The sequence below is a fragment of the Folsomia candida genome, unplaced genomic scaffold (assembly GCF_002217175.1).
Source record: "Folsomia candida strain VU population unplaced genomic scaffold, ASM221717v1 Fcan01_Sc001, whole genome shotgun sequence".
NCBI classification, from domain to species: Eukaryota; Metazoa; Arthropoda; class Collembola; order Entomobryomorpha; family Isotomidae; genus Folsomia; species Folsomia candida.
This window is the reverse complement of record NW_019091193.1, coordinates 11,487,133-11,493,138: the sequence shown is the minus strand read 5'-3', so window position 1 is coordinate 11,493,138 and position 6,006 is coordinate 11,487,133.

Here is a 6,006-nt window from a genome sequence, read left to right as displayed (position 1 = left end):
ATCCCATTTTTTTCACCCGTTCGTAGTTGGATTGCTTCCTACATGGATGTGTCTTCCTTGCCTAAATATGTCCGAAGCTATTACTCAGGATTACCTATTAAGCCGTACTTCTGTTTGCAAGTTGCACATATATACATATTTATTTTTATGTGTCTGCATATTTGCATGTACGTAGTAACTGTCCAGCACGTTCATGCAACTCGTATGCTAAAGTTAATATTACTACATGTCAAAAATCGCATTTCCTAAACAGAAAGCCAGACTGAGTTATAACGTGCAAGATTTTATAATATATTAGATATTATAAAATGATGATGGGTTCACTTAAAGCGCTAATGGCCATCTCTTTTATTAATTTTGCTCACTCGACTGAACTGGGTGACTTTATGAGAAAAACTGACTTTATGATGGTAGCAACTCCCATCCATCTTCAAGCGTTGTCAAAATGGATTTGGCTTATCATCGTGAATTAGCCTTACAACAAAGTCGAGAACCATTTATGTAATTGATTACAGTGTAATAAGTAATTTTATTTATCAAGCAGCAGAAATCAGCTTTTTGTGTACCTCACAGTCAAGAAGCCACACACAAAGCAGTCCTTTTATGTAAATTCAAAGCCCAGCTCCAAATTACAACCTGGTTGGTAAACCACCTTCAAAAGATGATTAGTCAAAGAATCATCAAATGATACGATGTAGTCGTCCCTCCCCTTTTTCCTTACACATGCATCGCCTCTCCACCTCCAACAAGAAGGCCTGAACAAAAGCACACGAGATGAGTGCAGCTACTTATGGCTTCTGCTAATTAGCTCATTCCCTTCTTCTTCAATCCTCCGTGTTATTCAATCTTGTTGACTCTTTCGATTAAGCTATTGATTGTTCAAATCCACATGCAGAGTATTCCTATGCATTTGTTTAGACCAACAGCATCACTGTGTTGTTGCCCTCACACTGTCAACCCGCAATCAACCAAGGCTTGTTAAGCAGTCCAACTTGTCAGTTTTTACTCTTTTGTAAATTTATCTGAAAACCATTAATTAACTTTTATTATTTTAGAAGAGCTTTCAACAAATTAAAATAAGTAAACGAAACCCATGTGCATGCGAGGAGCGTATTATATATTGCCTGCCATATTTTATACGTTATGAACGCAACTGCAAAATAATTGGACTTGTTCACGTACTACGGACTTGCATATTTCAATCACCTGTAAATCCAAGCGACATGCTAACTGATAGTTGTTGGCCAATAAACATTTTTATTACTGTTATTACATCAAACTTTGCCAGTAGTTGACTCCGTATAGAAGCGAAAGGCAACTTTCGCACAGAAACGCTGTACATATTACAACACTAACAAAATGCTGCGTTTGTTTGCCTAGGATCCTCGTCTTGTTGCTGATGCGTTTAGAAACTAATGCACAGCAAATATGTACATGACACCTTGTACTTGCTGCCGAATACATTTTACAAATTGATGCTAAGCGCAAAGCAATCAGTTTATTACGATAATAACATTGGCTTGTCTGACTTGTAAACTTTTAAATTTTATGATCTGCAAGTCAAAGTTTCTCAACAGTCACCCCCAATTATTGGATATTTCATTCTGTTTATTAGCTAGCGTCGCGTAGGTATAATTCCGTCATCAGCACTTGTTCGCGTTTATTAGAGTAAACGATTATTATTGATTTGACCTACAAATATGTATATTGCTCTACGTCAGCTCCATTATACTTACTTATGCTCACAATTAATATTGCACCTTGTTGCTGTAAATGCTATAATGTCGAGTGAAATATTGTAATATTTTTAAACTGTCAATCTGCTATTTTGTTTGGTACTTCGACGATTATGGGAGCCATAAAACTAATGTATTGCACTAATTAACTTAATTGATTGCAAATCAAAGGTTAAACATTACTGACACATTACAACTCGTAAAGCTGTATATCTTTGTCACGTACAATGTAATTCTAAATTGATTGATTGGTACATTATTAATTCTAGAAAAGCCTATATATTTCTAGTGTCATCATTACATCACTACAGCCATTCCTTTGTGTATAGACTTGAAGTACTTATTGGTATCGTTATCATTTCTCCTACTTAGCGACCGACACGAATGCATGGGCCAAAAAAATATAAATTTCCCACACATGGGAGGAGCATTTGATGCCTCTTGGTCCCTGGCGTGCATTCTTTCGTCACGTTTCCTAATGGGAAGATTGCATAATGTGCGGGACTAACTATAATTTAATGAACATTTGGTTAAAGAGTGAAGCTCTGGAGATTTTAATGGGAGTTTTGGTCCACACCAACGAAAGTGGTTGATACAAAATGCACAAGTTATGATTTAAATCATAACCACCCATATCGAATCATTTCTTTGGCAAAGCATGGAAAGCATGTACGCAAGCAGTGCAACCTCACTCGGTAGCCATTTTTCACAAAACTTTTTTTGGTGCTCTGTCCAATGTTGGATCCCAGCCCCACCACAGACACACTCGACATGCCCAATTAGCCGATTAAAAACTGAACGCCTTCCACTCATATTTCAACTTATAATGGTAATAATAAGTCTCCTAGCGGTTGCACTGCATAATGAAATTATCCATCGTTTGGCGATTCTCATCCAGATTTCCTGTTGTAAACCCCTAACCAACAAAGCTTTCTTCTGTCATCAGTTGGTGGCTGTCCCCCAGAGGAAAATGAAACAAAATGACCTTTCCTATTTGATATGCAAGTGCTTAAAAGTTTATAATGATTTTTCTACGGATAATTGTCGCTTCGAGACCCCAAGAGCTGAACTTTGTGCAGCTGACTGCATTTGTAAAAGCTGAACGAAATAAATAAGCCAGGAAGGAAGGGATACATGCACACATACCCTTTGCCTCAACATTAAGCACAACGCAGTCAACTTAATGCATGTATATTCGTGTCTAGTCACTCACACCCCTATATCTGTAAATTCGGCTCATTAATCTTTTTTCAATGGTTTGTTTGACGTGAATCCCTTCATCCTATTAAGAAGCGTAAAGTCAATTCCGTCCGCACAACTCTCACTTGCGATCTGTGAGGTCCTTGCCGTTTTTATGACACCGAGAAGCTACCACTGCCCCCTTATTCGTCGTCCTTATGCAACAAGAAAATGGAGACAGATAAATAAAAGAGACCTTCCATGTGTTTGTAAATACGCTGCCAGGAATGAGTACGTAGAGTAGATGCATCACCAGTTTCCCGTTCCAGGTCAAATCCAGGTTATTGTGCGAGTTTAAAAGATCTTATTTCGCTTCCTCGTCTTATTCGTACGCTTGATGATGGTGAGACTGGTGAGAGGTTTTTGTTTTATTGAAATGGCATTCACTCATTGCTAATTCAGTTTATGGTTGAACCAATTATAAAACTATAACGAGACGCTGTCCGTGTTGTAAAAGTTTTTAAATGTTCTTTATATTTAGCTGAACAAGATAGTGTAGCATAGAATTCAATTAACTCATTTCACGGCCTGCCAGCCTCTTGCAGTCTCCCTCCTTTTACTTCTAGTTAGTCTTGAATTTGTGGTGTACATAAAATAGGACAATTATTCAGGAGCAGGCTACATACGTTGTAAACGAGGAGCTAGATATGTACATATGCAGACGTCGAGTCGTTATGGGAGGTCAGCGGAAAATTCATCTCACATTATTATATTCTTGCTCTCCCGTTCTTGTGTCGAAAATGCTCTTTCTTTCTCTCTCAATCTGGCTCAGTCAGTTCATCCAAGCGAAAAACATTTTGTCTCGAGATCACAATGAGAAATGACCCAAAAGTGGTGTTGCTTTTCTTGCATGTACATGCTGATCCGTTATTGGTGTACATAATCCACAAAAGTGGATGTGAAGAAAAGCCATCCAAAGAATTAACTGCAATGACTCCCTTTGTGTCAATGGAGTGAAGTTTTGAGGATGGAATTGGCAGGGCCGGATCCATTATTTGTTCAAGAGAAGGCATGTGCCCTTTGATTAACGCAGCATTTCACAATCGACGTCCATTCTTCGTAATCAGGTTGCCGTAGGTGAAGTGAAGTCTGCCAGTCTGTTGAAGCCAGTCACTTCCCACAGAGTGGACTTTAACTCCCTTTCTGCTTCTTCTTGCCAAACCAACCAATGCCACGAATTGCCTGCCACATCCATCCAATAAGTCGACTTTTTGCCTACCTTTCTCCTCTTTCTTTGTTTAACACGAGGTTTCATATAAAGGATGACGTCCCCCCGTGAAGAGCTGTGAAAGGAAACCTCGTACCTGTGGCGAGCAGGGAAACGGTGGTCTGTCTCAAATTTATAGCACCATTTCCCATCATAACTATTTACTAACTTTTTTTAACAAGCTTTTCTCTTCTCGTAGAGGCTGACTAACTCAACACTGCAAACAAGATAACTACCAGCTTGATTATATAAATTTTCCGTGATGAGATCCGTTTTCGTGCTGAATAATAATGCAAACCCAATAATTACTTTTGGAACTTTGTAGATGTGAATCAATGCAATATCAAGTAAGATGGACATATCACCAAATTTATGAGAAACTGTGCATACTAACGTGTTTCAATGCAAGCTAAATCTTGGCGTAATCGTCGATCATTCATTTGAGAATCATAATTATATGCATTTATTTTACCATGATAAGTTTAAATGGACAATTTACCTCATTCGTGGAGGTCCACTGCTACATGCTCTTCTTTATTGAATAGAACGCATTTTTGTTGGGGTTTTCTGGGATGATCCTTATTTATGACTTTCATGTCCTTGTCATGATGGGATACTGCCCTGTCAACTTCAAAAGTATTTAGTTTGTTTGCCGTTTGTCTGAAATATCTCCCCCCCAACACCAACACCACCACCATTACTACCATCACCACTAACCAGCCAACCTGGATTCTTTTCATCTATAAAATGCTAAAATAGTAAGCTTTTTACACGTCGACTAGTGAGCACATTTAATTTTGTGTTTAGACAGACATGACAGATGCAGAGTATGTGGAGGAAAATTATCGCGTAATAATTCTTGTTCTTAACTAAACCTGTGAGGTTGAACCACATGAAGAGTGAATGAGAAGATTATGTATAAATATGTATACAATAAATCTGTAAAAGTAGGCATAGAGAATTCTAAACGTTGTTTGCGAGGACGATGGGTTGCATAAGAATTATGAAAACGAATTCCTACACAAATGCTGCCAACATTTACTTTTGTACAACGACGACAACGACGATGGATCTGATCAAATATTGAGTTTCATCTCATTCATTCCGGGTGTAATCCGTTGGTGTTGTGGTGTGACTTTCGGTAAATACACGAATTATGAAATACTCATGGGCACATTATTTTGGTCCAATGGTCTCCGCCTGGATCGAATGCCTTTCAAATCCGGTGTATGATGTATTTATATGCAACTAAAAAAGAGGTTCACTTTGGAATGTGATGATGCGGATTTCTAAATCTCCTGTTAACACGGCACAGATAGGGTCGACCTATCTACAACAATAATAAGCACCACAATACATTATCATTAACCGTCCCATTCTTCCAAAGATTCCAACCCCACAAACAAAATACGAAACAACCACCTATTCCATTCATAAATTTTCACTGCTGGGGTGGGACTGCCGAGTCCAACACAAACAACAACAATTTAACACAGAGGACAGCCCAGCCAGTTAGGCAAACTTCAAATTCATTGTCCAGATTCATTTCATAAGCGTCAAAGTTTACGTTCCAAACAAAAATGTTGCCTTTTTCATCGACAAGCAGAAATGAAATGACTCGCGTATACAGATAGTGTTCATTTTTGTTTTAGGATATTTTATTTTTAATAGACATTTAAAATTTTCAATAATTTGTCAAAATTTCAATTTATATTTCTTTCCAGTACGACTACTCAATAATGAAAGTTGTAAACCATGTTTAGACAAAAAAGGGGAATTTACTAAAGAATTAAATCGAGACGATATTTTTGTAAATTTAGGGAA